The sequence below is a fragment of the Hemiscyllium ocellatum genome, chromosome 14 (genome assembly GCF_020745735.1).
Source record: "Hemiscyllium ocellatum isolate sHemOce1 chromosome 14, sHemOce1.pat.X.cur, whole genome shotgun sequence".
Taxonomy (NCBI): Eukaryota; Metazoa; Chordata; class Chondrichthyes; order Orectolobiformes; family Hemiscylliidae; genus Hemiscyllium; species Hemiscyllium ocellatum.
The window spans coordinates 78,870,716-78,893,679 of NC_083414.1; positions in this window are offsets into that span (position 1 = coordinate 78,870,716).

A 22,964-nucleotide genomic window follows, 5' to 3' on the forward strand; every position below is an offset into this window, starting at 1 on the left:
CATGAGATTTTTTTAAAAAAACTCACAAAGTAAGCTCATAAGAAAAGTTAAAGCGAGAGGTATTAGGAAGAACAGATGAAAATAGCAAAGAAAAAATTAGTTTTACATTCAGGTGATTGTAATTGGAATATAGAAGACGTCATGCACCAGTTGTATCGAGTGTTCATGAGAATATTTTGTATTGTTCGGAGTCCCAATCTAAGAAATAAGATATTGACTACAGAGGAACTGCAAAAGGTATTATTCAGATTCATCCTTAAAACGGCAAGATTTTCTGATGTGGAAACTCACCCTGTGATCTCGAGTTTTGAAACATGAGAGGTGGTTGCAGTGAAACTTAGAAACACAGAGGGGACTGAATAACAGGGACATGGAGAAGTACAAGTAGGTGAGATCTGGGAGAATCCCACGATATTCTACACGGACAAGTAGACCAGAATAATCAACAAACAGTTAGTGTCCATTAGAAACCAAAGGGGCAATCTGTGTGTCAAGCTGGAGAACATTGATGGATTGTAACATGAGACGTTCACATCTATTTTACTTTAGAGACGGAGAAGACAAGTAGAGAATTCAAGGAGATGGATGGGGAAACTCTTGAACAGATTGATGTAAAATACGAGAAAGGATTTGAGGCTTTGTTCTGTATAAATTTGGACCTATCTCCATGTCTGAATGAGTTGTATCACAGGCGGCTGTTGGGGTGAATGGAGGAAAGACCCTGACTGAATATTTTAATTAGGATCTGACCATAGGGGAGGTGCCAGAGAACTGAAGAACTGCTAACACGATTCCACTTCACAGTTCGGGTGGGAGAGATAGACCAGGGAACTATAGACGAGCGGGTATTAGGTCACTGTTAAGGAAACTACTGGAGAAAATAGGGAAGGAGAAAATTGAACTCCAGTAAGAGTCGAAAGGTCTGATCAGGGATAATCATTATGACTTTATCAGAAGGAAGTGACATCTAATGGATTTGATTAAATTAGTTTGAGGAGATCGATTCTTTAGCTTTGTAGGAAAGCCTTTGACAAATTTCCAGCTGGGAAACTGAAAAATAATGTAAAATCTCACAATATAAATGATAACTTGACAGGTTACAACGAAAATTGTCTTAGTGGCAGGAGGCAGAGGGTAGTGAGAGAAGGGTGTTTGTGTGACTGGAGACCAGTGTCCCCTGGTGTACCACAGGGATCAGTGATGTGTCCCTTATTGTTTGTGTTATTCATAACAAAAACAAATGTGAATGTGGAGGGGGCTAGGTGGAGAGTCAGGGAGGTGTGATAAGTAAGTGTACATTTGACATAAAGATTGACCGGTTGGTTCGCAGTGAGCAGGAAGGCCTTAAGTTACAGGAAGATGCAGATGAAATGGTCAGATGGGCAGATCAATAACAAATACAATGTAACCTTGATAAATATGAGGTGATGCACATTGGGAGAAGGAACCAGGCAGGGGAGGGCTCAATGAATGGCAGCACACTGGGAAGCTCAGATTGTGCTTCTCCACACATCCCTGAATGTGACTGGACAGGTTAATGCTTAAAAATGTGTTGCTGGAAAAGCGCAACAGGTCAGCCAGCATCAAAGGAGCAGGAGAATTGACGTTTCGAAAATATTCGTGAAAAAGGGCTAATGTTCGAAACAACGATTCTCCTGCTCCTTTGATGCTGCCTGACCTGCTGCGATTCTCCAGCAACACATTTTTAAGCACTGATCTCCAGCATCTGCAGTCGTCACTTTCTGCTGGGCAGGTTAATGGACTAGTTAAGAATTGGACCTTGAGTATTGTGTTTCCTAATCAGGGTGGAGATATACGACCTATACAGGGCTTTTGTTCGGCCAAAATGGAATACTATATGTAGCTCTGGGAGCCACATTCCAGGAAGGATGTGATTGTACTGGAGAGGGTGCAGATGTGATTCACCAGGATGTTCCCTGGGATGGAGCATATCAGCTATGGAGAGAGGCTGGATAAGCTTGGATTGTTTACTTTGCAGCAGAGAAAGCTGAGGTGTCAGTGATTCAGAAGGATAAGATTATAAGCGACACGGACAGGGTGGATAGACAGCAGCTGTTCCTTTTAGTCAGAGGGTCAAGAACAAAGGAGCATACTTTTAAAGTGAAAAGTTTGAGGTTCAGAGATGATTTAAACATTTTTTCACGTCGAGGTGTGGGCTTCTGGGATTACTTCCTGAGAGGGGAATTATCACGAGTAACCTCACAGTCGTTAAAAAGTACTTGGACAAGCACTTGGAAGTGTTTTAACATTCCAGACTATGGGAATGCTGTAGAAAGTGGGACTAATATAGATCGTGCTGTACTTCGGTCGGCACAGAGTCTTTGTTCCTGTGAGTGTACCATGTGGAAGTTCAATTATTGGAGCATTTTAAGGCAGGAATTGATGGGTTTCTGAAGAGTTATGTTCATAAGGGTTATAAGTGTGAACTGTAATAGCTTGTCAAATTATGTCAATGTGAGAAATATGAGAAAACAAGTGTAGTTTCCTTACAATTTGGAACCAGAGAATGGAGAATGGGGAACAGGGAAATGGCAGAACTATGAAGCCACTACTTCAGTTCTGTCTTCACAAAACTTTCTATTAATATAAGGAAAACCAAGTCTGATGTGGGAAAATGATAGAGTACGTGGAACATAGAGCATAGTAAGTAAATGGTTTAGCAGAAATTATTGTGGCTGAAAGTAATAGTCATAGACAACACTAACATAGATTTATGAAATGGGAATTATGTTTGAGAAGCAGACTGGCTGACAAATGAAAGAAATGTAATGGATGTAAAACATTTTGATTTTTAGGAAAATGTTGGTAAAGCTCCAAGCCCAATTTGCAATATCAAATCTGAGTAGATTGGGGCTAATATATGGACATGTATTGAGAATGGGATAGCTGGCAGTAAACAGTGAATAGAAATAAACCGACTCATCAAGCAACAGCCTGACATTGTCTGTAAGGTATGATTCTGTGAGTATGACTATGACCTACACACCCCATCACTTTCCCCGGATATATCCTGTCTCATCAGCAGGATGGACACAGCAGAGGTGGCGGCACAGTGGGATGCAGTTAGAAGGGAATTGCTGTTGGAGTCCTCAACAGTGACTCCATATCCCATGGCATTAGTTTGCATTTGGGAAAGGAAACCTCCTGCTGATTACCAAGTACCAGCATCTCTCAACTGATGTATCAGTACTCCTCCATGCTGACCAACACTTGGAGGAAGCACTGAGGGTAGCATTCTGGGTGGGGTATTTCACTGTTCACCACCAACAGTATCTCAGCTACAGCATTATTGACCGAGAAGGCTGGGTCCTAAAGGATATAACTGCTAGAGTGGTTCTGCGGCAGGCAGTGAAGGAACCAACAAGAGGAAAATATACACTTGACCACAGCCTTACTTATCTGCCAGTTGCAGAAGTATCTGTCCATGACAGTATCGGTAAGAGTGACCACCGCATAGTCATTGTGGAGACAAAGTCACACCTGCACATTGAGAATAACATTCACCATTTTGGGTGGTACTATCACAGTGCGAAATAGGGCAGACTTCGAACAGATCTAACAGTTCAAGTCTGGGTGTCCATAAGGTGCTGTGGTTCATCTATAGGAGCACAATTGTACAGCTACACAACCTCATGACCTGGCATATCCCCCTTACAACAATTACCATCAATCCAGAGGATCAACATTGGTTCAATGGATGTGCAGGAGCAGCACCAGGCAAACCTGACAATGAGGTGTCAGCCTGGTGAAGCCACCAAACAGGACTACTCGTGGGCCAAACAGCATAAGCAGTAAGTGATAGACAGAGCTAAGTGATCCCACAAGCAACGGTTCAGATCCATGCTCTGCAGTCCTTCCACATTGAGTCGAGAAACGTTGGAGACAATTAAACAATTCATTGGAGGCAGAGGTTTCACAAATAACGCCTTCCTCCATGATGGAAGAGCCCAGCACTTCAGTGTATAAGATAAGGCTGATGCACTCGCAACAACTTTCAGTCAGAAATGCTGAGTGGATGATCCATTTCAGCCTCCTCCAGTGGTCCTCAGCAATTCAGTTACCAGTCATCAACCAATTCGATTCAGTCCACGCGATATCCAGAAACGGTTGGAGATACTGGATACTCTATGGGGTCCATACTCTGACAACATTCTGGCAATAGTACTGGAAACTTGTGCTCCATAACTTGTCACTCACCCAGCCAAACTGTTTCAATACAGTTACAACAATGGCTTTTCCTGATTATGTGGAGAATTACCCCATTATCTCCTGTATATAAAAAGCAGAACAAATCCAATCCGGCCAATTACAACCCCATCAGTCTACTCTCGATCATCAGTAAAGTGGTGGAAGTTCTCAGTGCTTTTAAGCAGCAACCTGCTCATCAATACCCTGTCAATGACGCCCAGTTTGGGCTCCACCAGGGCCACTCAACTGCTAACCTCATTACCTTGATTCAAACATGGACAAAAGAGATGAATTCCAGAGGTAGGATGAGAGTGATAGCCCTTAATTTCAAGGCTGCATTCGACCTTGTGTGGTATCAAGGTGCTTTAGCAACACTGGATTCAATGGGTATCAGAGGCAAACTCCCCGCTGCTTAGAATCATACCTGACACGTAGGAAGATGGTCATGGTTGATGAAGGACAGTCAACTCAGCTCCATGTCTATAGGAGTCCCTCGAGCAGTGAACAGAAACTTCTTCAGGGCTGCTTCATCAATAACCTTCCCTCCATGTTAAGGTCAGAAGTGGGGATGTTCGCCAATGATAGTACAATGTTCTGCAACATTTGTGGCTCCTCAGATACTGAAGCAGTCCATGTTCAAACACGACAAGATATGGACAGTATCCAGGCTGGAAAGTGGCAAGAAATGTTCAACCCACACGAATGTCAGACCATGACCATCACCACTAAAATACAATCTAAACTGCCCCTTGGCATTCAATGGTGTTACTATCACTGAATTCCCCAGTATCAAAGTCCTGGTCGGTCATCATTGCTCAGAAACTCACTGGTCTCCTCACATGAACACCATAACTATAAGAGCAAGTCCGAAGCTAGGAATGCTGTGGCGAGTAACTCACATCCTGTCTTCCAAAATTCTGTCCATCATCTACAATGCATGTCAATACAATATAGGTCAGAAGTGTGACAGGAGACTCCCAATTTGCCTGGATGAGTGCAGCCCCAACAACACTCCAGAAGATTTATACCATCCAGGACAAAGCAGCCAGTTTGACTGTCCCTTCATTCACAATGCTCCACCATCAACGCGCAGCAGCAGCAGTGTTTTACTATCCACATGCTGCAATGAAATGATTCACCAAAGATCCTCAGAAACCATCTTCCCAATTCATGACCACTTCTATCTAGAAGGACAAGGGCTACAGATGTATGGAAATACCATCATCTTTAGGTTCCCCTCCAAGCCATTCACCATCCTGACTTGGAAATATATCACCACTCCTTCACAGTCACTGGGTAAGAATCCTGGGATTCTCTCCCTAATGGCACTGGAGGTCAACCACAACAGGTGGACTGCAGTGTTCAACAAGGCAGCTCACCACCACCTTCTCAAGAGCAACTAGGGACAGGCAACAAATGCTGGCCCAGCCAGTGACACCCAGATTGACGAAATACAGAAATAGAAATTATCAGAAGACGGTTGCTGAGGTATCACAGAGATCGGTGTTTGGGGCCCAGCTGTTCACAATGTCCTTTAAATATTTGGTTGCTGGAATCAGATGCAATACATCCCAGCCTGCTGACAGCACAAATGGATGTGGGATTGTGAGTGGGTGCGGAGGATGTAGAAAAGCACCAAGAAGACTAAGACAAATGGAGTGAATGGTTAAATACGTGACAGATGGAGAACAATGTGGATAGAGGTGACGGTGTGCCCTTTGGTGGAAATGATAAACTGGAATCCTACAATTTGAAAAGGATTGGTTGAAACACGTTGATTTACAAAAGGGACATATGCTCGTTTTTGTTGTTTCCTTCTGCATCAACCTCTGAGGTCCCTGCAGCGCAGTGAGTTCTGTAACCAGAAGTCAATACTGGGCACGGCATTGACACGCTGACCAGTGTACACAGACCCACCAAGTGGGGAGCTATAACACGGAAAAGGATCTGTATATCCTTGTACATATGTCGCTGAAAGCAATATTGCAGAAACAGAAAGCAGTAAGGAAGATAAATGGTGTCTGACCTTCATTTCAGGGGGATGTGAGTCCCGGAGTAAGGGTGTCTTACTGCAGCTGAACAGGCCTTTGGAGACATTCCATCTCGAGAATTGTGCAATATTGTGTGCAGGCTTGGTCTCCTTACCTAATAAAGGACAAACCTGACATTGAGGGAGAGCAGTGAAGGATGACCAGACTGATCTCTGGGATGACGAGCTTGTTGTGGGAGCAGGGTTTGGGGTGACTGGGCCAATATTCTATGGGGTTTAGGAAAATGAGTGGAGATCTCAGTGAAATAGACAAAACTCTGACAGGGTGAGACAGATTAAAAGCAGGGATGATATTCCCCTGGCTGGAATGACTAAAACAAGGAACCACAGTATGAGATAAGGCAGGTCACTCTGAAATGAGATGAGAATAACTGGTTGCACTCACAGACTGGTGAACATGGGGAATTGGCTTGCACCTGGAAACCAAGACACTGATTATAAATAAGGATTTAGAAACAGTAAAGGGATGGTGGGAGAGCAGGAGTACGGTGTGGAACTGAAGGGCCAACCATCATTACATGGAATTGGTTAGCAAACTCAATGGACCAAACGTACTACTGCATTTCCTATTTTATAACTTCCAAAGGTTACTCACATTAACTGATATGTATATCATGTGGGGTAATTGCATTGAGGAGATTTTTTTCTATGAACTAGAATGGGGGAGGCTCAATGTGTTGTATGACCTATTCCTTTCCCGCTGTTTCTGTGCAGTCCGTGGGAAAGCTCGGTAAATGTTGTCACAAGTTCTCAGATGTTAAGAAGGAGGTCTCTGCAGGGTCGACAGGTCTGTGTTCCCATTCCCTTTTCCGACACTGATGCTGAGGCCAGATGTTCTGTCGGGTTTCATCCTTTCAGTCTTTGAAGTAGTTTGATACAAGTGAGTGCCTTGATTGGCCGTTTCAGAGACCATTGAAATGCTCATCACATGCCAGGGTCTTTGGAGTCAGTTTTAGGCCAGCCCAGGAAATCACGGGAGATTCACTTCCTAAAAGTACATTGGAGAAGGAAATTCTGTTTACAATCGATATTGGCTTCAAGGTCACTGTTACTGACCCCAGATTTTAGATCTCGATATTTTATTAATTGTCTTTAACTTCCACCTGCTGCCAGAGCATAAGCCTGGTTTGGATTAGTAACCAAGTGTCATTTCCACAACAGCACCATCTCCACATGGGGACCTGTCAGAGACAACACTGAGCAGGATATTTCTGTGCTGCTTGACAGCTCTGTCAAAAAGAACTCCCACCAACTTGACTGTCGTGGTGGGACTGAGGGGGTGGTAAATGATCAGATTGTAATTATTCCCGTTTTAGGGAACGGGACTTACCTGAGTAATTTTCAACATTGCCATGGACATGTCAGAGTTGGAGCTGGAATGAGAAATCTCCCCCATGGACACGGCTTGTTGTGCAGCACAAGTCTTTAGTCCTATTGCAGGAATGGTGTCCTGGCCCATTGCCTGTGTCATATCTATTGTGTTCAGCTGTTTCTCCATGTCACGTGCAGCGAATCACATTAGTTGAAGACTGGCATCTGTGATTTTGTGGGCATCATGGCGAGGGTGAGGATTATCATTAACTCAACACTTCTGGCAGAAGATGGTGCAGATAAAACATCCTTCTCTTTTACACTGATGTGCAGGTCTGTTCTATTATTTAGGATGTGGATGTTTGTGGAGCCCTCTCCTCCAGCTATTTGTTTAATCGTCCATCACCATTTATAACTGAATGCGACAGGACTGCAGGGCTTCGTTCAGATCTGTTGGTCAAGGCTGGTAGCTTTAATGAGTTAGCATCAGGTTAAAGTTCATGTGGTTCTGACTCTGACATGTTCACCCACACTCGTCACTGAGCCATAGATGGTATTGATGGTAATGACTTACTGAAGTGTTATCCTGACAAAAAGTTTCAGGTTGTGGTTGAATGCATGTCTGCTTCTCCCGCTGCTGTGGTCTAAACCACTACATGAATACGCAGTTTGGAGCTGCAATATCTGCAATGCAATTCTGCTGTCTGTTCCCCAATTCTCACTGAGACCCTTTCACCCATCAGTCCTGCACTCAGTGACCTGACCTGGTTTCTGATGTGGTAATACTTCAATTTTCGCACTCTCATTCTGCAGAGGGTCTCTCTCCCCGGGTCTTGCTTCTAATCTGACACATTCCGCAAAAGCATTTAACTGATCTTAATTCAAATGTTTAATTCACCTGAATCTTTTTTCCTTGGGTAATGCCATCTTCTGTGTTTAAAGTGATTGTTTTTCCTCTGTTTCTTTCCCTGACCATGATTAAGGGCTCTGTGGTGTAAGTGATGCCAGAGTTATGTAGTTTCAGAGCCAATGAATTCTCTGGATTCCCAATCATCTTCACCACATTGTATATTTTCTCCTTTGGTTTGATGCCTTATCACTCATGGCTGCCTTGTCCTCCTATGAGCATGTTTCAAGTTCTTGGGGTTGGATTTCTGGTATTATCTTCCGAATTATCCCCAGAAACTCCTCCCATTGTTGCTCCATGGTCTTCCCTGCTCAGCTCCCCTCCAATTAACTCTGGCCAGCTCCGCCCGCATGTCTTTGCAGTTACATTGCCTAATTATAACCACATTACATCTTGAAGAGATGAAAACTGAAAGAAGGAATTTTGAGAGATGGGACACGAAGAATAATTGGTGGGATTCTTAACCAGATACAAAGGGAGAACTAGAGAGAGGATATAGATATGGAGATGTGGAAAATGAGAAAACTACATTATCGAAAGAAGTAGATGAACAGCCCCCAATATTTTGGCAATGCCTGTGTGCTGTGGTCCTTTGTACAGTGCACGTACAACAGAGTATTATGTTCAAATGCTGAGTATGATGCCAGAATATTTATCTCCAATAATATGACGAACACTAGCTTTGGAAACAACCCAGCAGGGCAACATATTGAACTCCTAGTAGAAAGGGAATTAACTGAAATAAGTTGGGGCACCAGAATCAAGAATTTGGAGCACACATCCTGGTAAGAATGAGAGATTAGAGTTGGGAAACCCAGAAAAGGAGGGAAGGTTGAGAGGATCAAATCATGTTTTAATATTATATCAATTTTATCCATCATATGCGACTTATCTGCACACACACATTGATTATACAGTGTATATAAAATCTTTTTTCCACCATTGAAACTGTCCTGTTGTCGTGTTACGAGGATACATGAACACCAAATAGTCACCAAAAGACATGACGCACTATCACTATGTTCCATACATACAGATAAAGAAGGGCACCACTTTGACTGGGACAAAGCACACACACATACTAAGACACTCAAGGACCTTCTTAGAGGAATGGTATTCTAACCAGAAGTCCATCAATAAACTCATCAATTTAGATTCTGTCTACATTCTCTGGTTAAAATAATCGGAAATGACATCACCCACTTTAAGAAACCAAGATCTATAAATAGAGAGGCGGGACATACCACCAGCACTTCAGCAGATACTCTCACTGAGATGTCACCTAGTCATGGTGACGCAACTTCTGAAAACATACCTTCAAGCTCAGCGAACTAACTTACATACATATAAATTGTTATATTTTGTTTATTAGTGGAATTTAGGAGTTCTCCGTCGCTCACGTTTTGACAGATTATGATGTGAGGTGAGCTTTTCTGGGTGTGCGGTTTTAATTAATAGAGGGGTTCGACATTGATGTCATAACAGTTTGGGGCCTTGCCGTATGAAACGTGGACCGACTTGAACAGATTTGAACAGCAAGTTCCAACTCATTGCAATTAGTGACTTTGTGCTTCAAATAAAACCAGTGGGAAAATTCGTTTAATTTTGTTACTTGTGGTTGTTGAAATGAAAAGTGAGGGAAATGGCTTTTAACATTACTAGAGAGGTTCCCAAATTTTCCAAGGAAATTTAGAAAGACAGAAGGAGAACATTTTTTAGAATTAGCCAATAGGTTGGCATTGGGTTTAAGCTGGGAGAAAAGGGAAGCTGAAATTGTAATGGAGTTGGTCAAGCAATTTGATGTATCAGAGAAATAGGCAACTGCAGTAGAGTTATAAAAACTTAAATTGCAAATGTGGCAACTGGAGATAGAAGATAACTAAAGGGACGGAAACGGAGAGACGAAAGAAAAAGAGAAGAGAAAGAAAGAGAGAGGGGAATTGAAATTCAGAAGTTGGGAATTAGGTAAGAAAGTTAAATTAACAGGATGGAGATGAAGGGAGAACGTAGGGATATATACAACTAGGTTAGTAACTTGCCATATTTCGGTGAGAAAAATGTCAAAACGTTTTTTATTTCATTTGAAAAAAATAACTCGGCAGATGACGTGTCCAGTGAACTTGTGGGTAATGCTAGTTCAGACTAATCTGGTGGGTACAGCTAGTGAGGTATGTGCAGCGCTGTCAGATGAGGGATCAAGACATTATCAAGATGTCAAATTGGCTATTTTGATTCGTTATGAATTGGTATCTGAAGCATATAGACAGAAGTTCAGAAAAATAGAGACGGAACCAGGTCAGACTTACATTGACTTTGAAAGAATTAACCACAGTCATTTTGATAGGTAGGTAATGGCCTTAAAAATGGATAAGACCTGTGAGGCTTGAAGGAAGATTAATCAGCTGGAGAAGTTAAAAGACTCACTTGCAGAGATAGTAAGAATTCATGTGAATTAATAGGAAGTTCAAGGAGTGAGAAGTGCGGCAGAAATGGCAGGTAAATATGCACTGTGGCATGTGATGAAGTTTCGCTTCTGGCTGGAATTTCATCCTGTGAGGTATAGAAATTGGGAGAAGGGAAGATCACACATTACACAGCGAACAGTAGCTCACAATAGTTTACCACAGGTGAAGAAAGAAGGGGGTTGAAAGGTGGTGAAAGGCCTCAGGTGCTCTCGCTGTAAGGGAGTGGAACACATAATATTACAGTGCTGATGGTTTAAGAAGGGCACAGGGAAAAACTTGTTTTCACTGCAGTAAGCTGGGACACACCGTGCTGGGCATTAAAGAAGACAATTTGAGGAAAATTGCGGTAGAAGAGGTTAAGCCCAGTGGCATTAGTGAAACTGGTAAAGGAAACCCCAAGTGCAGCCGAGGAGCTGCAGGAAATTGCACAGCCTAGGCGAGGGCTGGGTATGGAGGCAGTGCCTGATCTCTGTAAAGAATTCGCCTCTGTGGATAAAGTTTACTCAGAAATAACAGGGGGAGAAGGACAATAAATTATAATTTTATGAGATAAGGGATCTACTCAGTCTCTAATAGTTGAGAAGTGAGGCTCCGGAAAAGCACAACAGATCAGGCAGCATCCGAACAGCAGGACAATCGACATATCAGACAGAAACCGATCGTCCGGAACGTAGTGGGGGAACAAGGGGGCTGGAAGATAAATACGAGAGTAGTAGCTGGGCTGGTGGGAGGGTCACTGGGAAGGCAATAAGATGATGTCGGTGGGAGTGATAGTGATATGTCGGAGGGGAGGGTGGAGTCGATAGGTGGAAAGGAAGATGGCCTGTTAGGGCAGTACAAGAGGGCGGTGCTAGGTTGAACGGTTGGATCTGGGAGAGGTTGGTGGAGGGGAGATTTGGAATTTGATGAAGTCAACGTTGATGCTGTACAGGTTGAGGGTTCCAGCTGTCCTACCACCGATAGGTGTCCTATCACCCCCCTTTCCAATATATCACCATCACACCCCACCTGCATCTACCAATCGCCTTCCAAGCTCCCTTTCACCCAGCTCCACCCCCACCCACCCATTTATTTCACAACCTCCTTCCCCCTCCCTTACGCCCCACTTTCCTGATGAAGGATTTATGCCTGAAACGTCAATGCTCCTGCCCCTTGGATGCTGCCAACATGCTGTGCTTTTCCAGCTCCACACTTTTCAACTCTCATCTCCAGCATCTGCCGCCCTCACGTTCTCTCACCCTCTAACAGTACGAGATGAAAGTTTTTTCACTCTTTCTGACATGTTAGTCTAGAGCGTGATAACTTGTGAAATGAGGACAGAAGTTAAGCATTCCCTTGTGTAACATCAGGTTGGAGTGCCAAATCAAGATTGGGGAAGTAACAGTGACAGTGAGTAACAGAGTGTCTGTTCTAGGAATAGAGTTTGTTCTTGGGAACGATTTAGCAGAAGGCGAGGTAGGAGAGGCACCCCTTGTGGTGGAGAAGCCAAAGGAAGATGAGGGAATTGGTGAGTTAAAAGAAAATTACCCAGGATTTTTTCCAGACTGTTTAGTAACAAGATCCCACTGTCATAAGTTAAAAAGACAAATGAGTTGATGCTCAGTGAACTGACACCCTGTTTGATGTGTGGGTGCAGGAAAAACCTGAACAGGCAGAGGTGTTCCGTCCTGAAAGGCTAATGGATGTACAACAGAGATATATACACACACATACACATGCACACACAGAGAAAATGAATCAGAATATATTGTTGAACGTTATTAACTTAAAGATAAAATCATAAAATTAAAATGGAGACCCCGATAGGTTACTTATTGAACAAGAATGATTAAGTTCCACACTGGCCTGACAATATTTTAATGTGTATATGACAAACAAATTGTCGGAGATGGTTGTGGACAACGACAAATCTCTCGCATTTTTTGGAATATTTAAAGACCAGAATATGAGACTATTTCATTGGAGTCTTACCTTACCGACTTTAAACTTACAAAATGTACATGCTATGGCTCCTATAATGTGATAGCAGATTGTGTTTTCGTGGATTTAAAGGAAAAAGTGTAGATAAGATTTGACTTATTCCAGTGTTGTATTGGTGTACAGAATTAATATGAATGATATAACTGAGATTAACACTTTGGTATTTCATAAAATTGGGATTAAGAGTTAGAGGAAAACAAATGTAGCCATCTTTTCATTCTGCTCGTTCATTTTATTTTCTGGAGCGGGGAGATGTTATGCAGACAAAAACATGTATGGAATCTTTAAGACAGATCGGGTTTTGCAAAATAGAAATTAAAGCCACAGTTGCCAGCTGAAGGTCACACTCTTCCACATGTCACCATTAGCTGAGAAATGGATTCCTGAGTTTTGGTTGCTTTTTTGACAGCCATTCAAACGTAACTAAAGAGTTTAAATAACACTCAGGTTACCAGATGCGAACAGAATTTGATATTATTGTTTGGACACCTGGAAAGCAATCAAATTATGATAATTATTATATCATGGGGAGTATATGAACCCAGCATTTTGAACACTGGAGGGAGAGCTACTTCCATCCAACAGGAGAGCAACTGCTATCGAGCAGGAGTGCTAACTGACCATCTCAAACACACTCTCTCAAAGACACATGTTCATGTCAAACCTACTTGCAATAAAAAAATGACCCGGGGAGATGCAGCTGAAAGAGTGAAGACAACGGGGAAGATAGAGACTGTATGGTCTTGAGATTGTAATGTTTAATATGTGGGTTGTTGGAACAGCATATTTTTACAGAGTTCGAGTCAGATAGTAAGTAGCTAAGAAAAGAGGGACTTGTATTTGTGAATAGTTGTTTTTTTTAGATTACTTACAGTGTGGAAACAGGCCCTTCGGCCCAACAAGTCCACACCGACCCACCGAAGCGCAACCCACCCATACCCCTATTACCTAACACTACGGACAATTTAGCATGGCCAATTCACCTGACCTGCACATCTTTGGACTGTGGGAGGAAACCGGAGCACCCGGAGGAAACCCACGCAGACACGGGGAGAATGTGCAAACTCCACACAGTCAGTTGCCTGAGTCGGGAATTGAACCCAGGTCTCTGGCGCTGTGAGGCAGCAGTGCTAACCACTGTGCTACCATGCCGCCCCTAAGTTGTTGTTTAGTGTTCACTATTAAGGTTAAGAAACTAACTTGTTAAGTTTTGTTTAAAAGGAGGTCTGTGTCACTCATATTTTAACAGATTACGTGGTGAGGTGAGCTTTTCTGGGTGTTTGGTTTTAATTAACAGAGGGGTTCGACTCCACCTTGTAAATGTCCATCCACGCTCACCCCATTTCCCTGCAGTCGGCCCATATCCTTCCAGTCCTTTCCTATCCACATATTTATCCAAATGCATTTGAGATGTTGTTAATTTACCCCCCTCAACTACATCTGCGAGTAGCTCATCCACGTACCAGCCTCTGTGGAAAGAAGTGGCCCCTTAGGTTCCCTTTTATTCCTTTCCTTCTAACGTTAAACTGATCCTCTCTCGTCCTCGATTCTCCACACCTTGGAAAAAGACTGAGAGCAGTAACCCTATCCATATCCCTCGTGATTTTATACAGCTCTATAACAACTCTCCCAGTCTCCTACACGCTAAAGAAAATGTCCTATCTTGTCCAACCTCTCCCTATATCTCAGATCATTGGGTCCTGGCAACATCCTTGTAAATTTCTTCTGTACTCTTTCTAATTTAGTAACATCCTACCTTAAACAAAGTGACAAAATCTGAACACAATACTCCAAGTGCGGCCTTACCAAAGTCCTGTATAACTGCAGCATAAATTCCCATCTTCTATACTCAATATCCTGCCTGATGAAGGCCATTGTGCCAAATGCCTTCTTCACTGCCCTGTCTACCTGTGACTCCACTCTCAGGGAACCGTGCACCTGAGCACCAAGATCTCTCTGCCCTCTGCACCCCTTAAGGCCCTCCCATTCACCATGAAACTCCTACCTTGATTTGAATTTCCAAAATGCAAGACCTCACGCTTCTATATTAAATTCTATTTGTCGGCCCATTTCCCCAACTGATTAAGGTCCTGCTGCAAATTCTGATAAACTTCCTCACTGATCATGCTCCCACTTACTTTAGTGTCATCTGCAAACTTATTAATCATACCTTGTACATTCTCAACCAGATCATAGATAACAAACAGCAATGGACCAAGCCTCCAGTCTGACAAGCATCCTTCCACTAAACCCTCCGCTTCCTACCATCAAGCCAACTGTGTATCCAATTGGACAGTTCCCACGCATTCTACGTGTTGGAACCTTCCTGAGCAGCCTGCCATGTGGAAACTTATCAAATCTCATCAAAGGACTCTAAGAAATTTGGGAAGCATGATCTATGCTGTTTATGCTGACTGCTCCGAAACAAACCCTGTGTAAGTAATGGGTGCAGTCAGTGGCATGCTGTCCTTCATTGTAAGATGATTCGAGTACATAAGTAACGCCATCTTTCAGCTGTTGTAGAACCTTGCTGAGAGAGCATTTGGGGCATTCTGTACAGATTTGATGTCCTTTGTAAGGAATGATTCCCGTACCACAGACACGGATGATGGTAACATGAGGATAGAGTGAGGAAGCTGAGTGTTTAACCGGTAGAGTGTGAGAGACGAAGAAATGGTGATGCTGAAACATGAGGAGTGGCAGCGGTCTCTTATTTCCAAAACAGACATTCCATACTTTACCCAGGAGTTATTGGTTTGATTTATTGCCACGGGTAACTCAGTACAGGGAAACACTTTATTTATTAGCAGTGGAGGCAGATCATAGTAAGCATGGCCAGACAGATCATAGGGTGGAAATAGACTTGGACAGAGTAAGGCATACAGGTTACACTGAACAGGACGTGCACGAGACAAGATCAACATGAACAAGATCAGCATTATTTGATCTCAGAGAGTCCATTCATCAGTCTAACGTGACTGTCCTAATAGTTTATATGCCTAAATTAACTCTCCCCACGTTATTGTGTAGTCGGCGTGTGAACCTGTACTGAACGTCATGTTGCTCACAATCCCCAACAGCAGCCACAATACCTTCCATCTGAAACAGGTAGCCATTCCCACCAGCTTCCACTCTACATAGAGAACACCAGGCTGGCTTCTCGGAGATGGAAGGTGCCTTCTTGTGACTTCACACAAGACATATGGCTTCCCTCCTCACCACTAGGAAACCGTGTTAAAGTCCCACGTGTGTATCATGACTGACGGAGCTACGAGGAACAACGTAGAGCAGTCTGTCTGTGCAGCCTCTGCTCCACTTGGTCATCATGTTAGAGCATCAGTTAGGAGACAAGAGGACTGTTGATGCTGAAGATCAGAGTAGACAGTGGTTTGCTGGAAAAGCACAGCAGGAGAATCGACGTTTCGAGCATAAGCCTTTCATCAGGAATCAGCATCAATTACCTCATTCTGCCCCTGTGTAAGTGCATTGAGATGGGAATGGCCTCCTACTGTTCCTGTATAAATGACTCAAGGGACTGACTGGCTTCTTCCTCGTCCGATTGGACAGGGCCAAGGGCCTGATTGGGTTACCCCGGTTCCTGTATGACAGCTCGATGTGCTGACTAGTGTGATGATGCTGTAGCTTTTAGAGGTTATTTTGCTCTGGTTTCTTTTACGAGAGAGATTGAATGACCGTTACCAAGCTGGCTAGTTAGGACCACTTGAGTAACAGTTAGCGAGGCCTTGGGTTTATTTTAATGCAGATGGAATGGGTATGGTCAGCTCTCACAGATTAGAATTTCTGGGTTTTGATCTTTCAGTAACATCAGAAATTATTGGGGTCTCCACCGAGTTGAAAGCTAAAGTAAATGTCTCCTGGCTGCTACTCTGTATGAAGTTTCTCTTGGTGCTGTTTTTAAATTCTGAATTGGAGAAATATTTGTGTCATTCAGTGTCTGAATATTCCTTTTTTGCCAAGGGCTGTGTTCATGTGATTTTCCAGTATTGGAACAGTTCATTAGTAATAGTTCCTAGATCTCTTATTCTGTTAACTTGTCCAATATAATTACATTATTCTAAATTCCTCTTTCTTTGGTTTTATTTTATTTATCGCGTTTAAGTAAATCGTGTTATCCTGCATACCGTGTTGTTTGACTAGTCACATTGCATCTGGAACAGACACTTCATATTTTCTTTAAAATAAGAAAACATTAGAGTCTAGGCTACCACCTTCAAATATTATCGAGGGGCTTTGGTGTGGCCCATCACACTAGAATCCTTCTCTTCCTGAGTAATATGTTGGAGGCACTGAATTGGCTGTCCCTGTTCTTCTCCAATAGTGTCAATGGGCTGAACGACTTCCTCATATTCCTGTAAAACCTGTGTGAGGTGCGGAATGATCTCTTATTTTACTGTGGCAATGTGCAGTGTCAGACAGTCCTTTATATGAATGTTACGGACTCTTTAAAAGCACAAGCCTCAATGGAGTCCATGTTTTGCTGCACATCGACACAGTCCAGTTCAGGAGCTGATGGGGGCGTCAAATTATTCTGAACATTGTCTGATGTCCTCGCATTGTGTTATTGGAAAGTTAGTGGGTGTAATTTTCATGAATGTTCTGGTATTGAATGTTGCCGTCAGGGAGACCAGAGGATTTTGTGAGCCATCTCTGGGTGAGGTATGGAGGCTGTATTCATAGTGAATTTGAGTCTACAACCTGACCAACAAATGGAGCGCAAGTCTCAGAGAGGGGAAGCTCTGTCAAGAGAGATGAGGGGCCTCTTTCATACCCAGCCTGGATTTTCCAATTACATTTCTCAAATCACCTCAAAGTATGTGGGACAGCTTGAAGGGCCGAATGATCTCCTCTGTTTCTGTGCACCAGGTTATAGAAGTAAGTAGCCTCTAAATGCTCCTGCCTAACAGGTTTAATGGGCTGAATGGAACACAGGAACACGGGATTGAGGGACAGGAGTGAGTCATTAGACATTTTGAACCTTCTCCACCAGGCACTAAGATTATGGCTGATCAGGTTCGGGTCTCAGCCCCAGTTTCCTGTCTGTGTCCCATTATCCATGACTCAGTTTTCTGTCAAATATTTCTGTAACGCAACTTTAAATCAATGTGAACAGAGAGGCACGAGAAACTTCCAGTGAAGAGGATTCGGATTTGAAAGGTACTTTCAGAATTTTTTGTCATCCCTCTTATAGAATCAGAGAGTCATGCAGAATAGAAATAGACCCGTTAGTACAATCTGTTCACTCCGATCAGATATCAAGCCTGATCCAGTCCCATTTGCCAGCATTTGGCCAATATCCCTCCTCTTTCAGATACTTTTAAATGTGCGATTGTAACCGCCTTCACCACTTCCTCTGACAGCACTTTATGTTCACACACCACTCTCTGTGTGAATCATTTATCTGCAGGTCCCTTCTAAATTATTCGCCCTCACCCTTCAACATGTGCTCTCCTGTTCTGGCCTCCCCTATCCTGGGGAGCGGAACATGGCTGTTCAGAATATCCATGCCCCTGATGATTTTATAAACCTCTATAATGTCACCCTTCAGCCTCTGACACTCCAGGGGGAAACACCTCAAACTAATCAACCTCTCCCTAAAGCTCAAAGCTCCAGTCCTGGGATATCCGTGTAAATCTTTTCGGCTGACAACTAAGTTGTACGCAGTATTCTTAAAGTGGCCTCACCAACATCCTGTACAGATACAACATGCCACCACAACTCCTATACTCAATGCTCTACTGATTAAGGCAAATTTGTAAAATGTGTTCTGTACCGCACTGTCTGCATTTGACTCCACTTTCAAGGAACAATGCACCTGCAGCCCTAAGTCCATTTGTTTCACAACACTCACCAGGCCCTTACCATTAAGTGTATAATTTCTGCTCACAAGCTTACAGTCTGAAAAATACCCCTCTCCCTTCAAGCCAACTGTGACTCGCTTCTTCTGTATCCCATGTGACCGAACCTTACTAATCTGCCTACCAATCGGAATGTTATGAACACCTTGCTGAGGTCCATATAGACAATGTCTACCAAACTGCCTTCATCAGTCTTCTTTGTCATCTCTTCATAAAACTCAACCAAATTAATGAGACATGATTCCCCATGCAGAAAGCCACGTTGTCTACCCCGATCAACCCTTACCTTCCCAAATGTATGTAAATGCTATCCCTCAGAATCCCCTCCAACAACTCACCCACCACCGACATCAGGCTCACCGGTCCCATTTCTCGTCCCACTCCTCCACTGCTCACAACAAATGTTAAATGTAACCAGGTCGGTGATATGGCCGATGATATTGGTCTCAGACTGGGTCAGGGTCAGTTTTAGGACCAAGTCAGGCTGGTTTCTTTAATCTGCTCAAATAGCACGTTTTTGATCCAGAGCAACATTACTCTAACTATGATGGAATGCTGAATGGCAAACTGTTTGGATATTGCAAATAAATAATCGATATCTCCCTTTCTAAAAACACTGACACACACACACACATAAACAAAATCTCTGAAATTTCACATTGAAAGAACCTTGTCCAAATATTAATGTAACTAATGACAAAAAGGAAAAATTGAGAGATTGCCCAAAATGTTATTCTGCTTCTGAAGATATTCTACTCACACAGCCGCTAGGAATGGGATTTTATCCTGGGTGGGTCGGATTTGGCTGAATTCCCTTTGCATTAGGCAGACAGGAGGTTCCAGGTTAGCACAGTGGCTCAGTAGTTCGCACTGTTCCATCACAGCATCAGGGACATGAGTTCAATTCCAGCCTCGGGCAGCCTATCTGCATGGAGTTTGCATCTTCTCCCCTTGTCTGCGTGAGCTTCTGATGGGTGCTCCCGTTTCCTCCCACAGCCCAAAGCTGTATAATTCAAGTGTATTGGTCAAATAGTCCATAGTGTTCAGCGATTTCTACTTTAGGTGCTCTAGTCAGTTGTAAATGTAAGGGTATGAGAAGGTTACTGATTGGAGGGTTAGTATGGACTTGTTGGGCTGAAGGGCTTGCTTCCACACTGCAGGGATTCTATAAAAATAAGAATGGTAACAATAACAGTAGAGTTTTGTTTTAGCTCGCACACGTTACTGTGATGGGGAATAATGAAGGAGAGAGAGTGCAATGGGCCGTTTCTTCTCAGACAGATGACATTTTCTCCCTCTCTGAGTTGAATCACACAATAATGTCATTCTCTCCCAAACTGGGCCATGTGAGGTCGCCTTGTACATTGTCCAAACTATGTCTCCATCACATTCCCTGTTCTATGTCAGTGCATCATTGCTGCTGTCAGACACAGAGCCATACCCTGAGCAGAAAATGGTCTTGATCGATTTGAAGATATGGTTATATGTCCCTGCGTCATTAAAAAATAAAATGTTTAATGTATTCAGAATACATAGAACATAGAACAGTCCAGCACAGAACAGGCCATTCAGCCCACGATGTTGTGCCGACCACTAATCCTCATGTATGCACCTCAAATGTCTGTGACCATATGCATATCCAGCAGTCTCTTAAATGTCCCCAATGACCTTGCTTCCACAACTGCTGCTGGCAACGCATTCCATGCTCTCACAACTCTCTGTATAAAGAACCCGCCTCTGACATCCCCTCGATACTTTCCTCCAACCAGCTTAAAACTATGACCCCTCGTGTTAGCCATTTCTGCCCTGGGAAATAGTCTCTGGCTATCAACACTATCTATGCCTCTCATAATCTTGTATACCTCAATTAGGTCCCCTCTCCTCCTCCTTTTCTCCAATGAAAAAAGTCCGAGCTCAGTCAATCTCTCTTCATAAGGTAAGCTCTCCAGTCCATGCAGCATCATGGTAAACCTCCACTGAACCCTCTCCAAAGCATCCACATATTTCCTATAATATGGTGACCAGAACTGGACACAGTACTCCAAGTGCGTTCAAACCAAAGTTTCATAGAGCTACAACAAGATCTCACGATTCTTAAACTCAATCCCCTTGTTGATGAAAGCCAAAACACTATTTGCTTTCTTAACAACCCTGTCCACTTGGGTGGCCATTTTAAGGGATCTATGTACCTGCATACCAAGATTTCTCTGTTCCTTCACACTACCAAGAATCCTGTCTTTAATCCTGTACTCAGCTTTCAAATTCGACTTTCCAAAATGCATCACATCTCCATCTGCCACCACTCAGCCCATCTCTGCATCCTGTCAATGTCCTGCTGCAGGCTGCAACAGCCCTATATACAGTCAACGACACCTCCAACCTTCGTGTCATCTGCAAACTTGATGACCCATCCTTCAATCCCCTCATCCAAGTCATTAATAAAAATTACAAAGCGTAGAGGCCCAAGGACAGAGCCCTGTGGAACACCACTCACCACAAACTTCCAGGCAGAATATTTTCCTTCCACTACCACTTGCTGTCTTCTGCTGGCCAGCCAATTCTGTATCCAAACAGCTAACACAGATACCGGTGTTAAAATAAATGCTTTGTTATAACATAAACAGAAATTGCTGGAAAAGCTCAGCAGGTCTGTCAGCATCCAGATGCCTTTTACATGCTGTATTTGTACCAACCTCCACCACTTCCTCTGGCAGCTCATTCCATACACACACCACCGTCTGCGTGAAAAGGTGCCCCTTAGGCATCTTCAAAACCTTTCCCCTCTCACTTTCCACCAATGTCCTCTACTTTTGGACGCCCCTAACCTGGGGAAAAACCTTGACTACAAACCCTATCCATGATCGCTCTGATTTTATAAACCTTTACTGTTGTGAAATGTGACTTCAATCAACACGAATGGCTGTACTTTCAATAATCCCGGGCCGAAATGCTGACATTCAACACTGACACCTGTTCTTCCTCAATCAAGTCACAATTCTAAACCAGTTTAATCAGTTTGTTCAGATATATTGGGAGACACTTCTGTGGGATTTACACCTAGACCTTTGTGCCCGGAGGTAGGGACACGAGCACCACTCGGCAATACCCATAAAGCTGTAACATTATTCTCCTGTGTGGTTGTTCATCAGCCTGTTATGACATGCTGTGACATACCTCTGCAACAGGCAGGACATGAATCCACACCTTCTGGGCCAGAGCTAGGAACACTACCAAACAATTTCAGGAATTAGAATCAAACCCAGGGCCATGGCTCAGAGGCAGGGACACTACCCACGACACTACTATACCCAGATTTTGGGTCACATTTTAAGGGGCAGCGTTCAGCTCAGTGTGGATTTATTATAATCAGGTTACCATTACTGAACTACACAAAACATTTTGTTTTGTTAAACAAGTGCAAGATCGAAATTATCTATGAACATCTTTAATCGCTATTATCTGTAGTCTGCAATATTAGGGAAAGAAATCCTGCAGACATACTCTGCCCAATGAAGGGTCTCAAATAGATATTTATTACTGTTCACCAGACACGGAGAAAGACCATAATTTCTGGTCCCAAAACACCGATCAGTATAACCCAACTCTCACGTGTGTCTGCCCTCTGCCTAAAACCATGAAATGATACCAGGCCGCTGATTACTGTCCAGCCTCTCCTCCCCACTGACTGTGTCTGCAATCCGTCCCTCCTCCCCCTAACCACACAAGGCAAACCAAGCTCAGGGTCTTTGTGAAAATCAAGGCCGGAGTGTGCAGGCCTCCTGGAGAGGGGAGGGCATTTTAAAATTAAACAGGGAAAGTGAGAAGGTGTTAATATCACTCACTGGCCGAGGTGTGGCAGATGGATTTTAGTTTGGATTAATGCGAGGTATTGGATTTGGTAAATCCAACAAGAGCAGGACTTATACAATTAAACGTAGGGACTTTGGCAGTGTTGTAGAACAGAGACCAAGGCCGTCAGGTAGTATTCTTTAAAATGTGCATCTCACATACATAATGTGATTTAGAAGGTGTTTAGCACACTTTCATAATTGGTCAGACCTTTGAGTATTGGACTTGGGATGTCATGTTGAGGTTGTACAGGACATTGGTGAGACTTCTTCTGGAATACTGTGTAGAGTCTGGTCATCCTGCCCACTCATTCCATA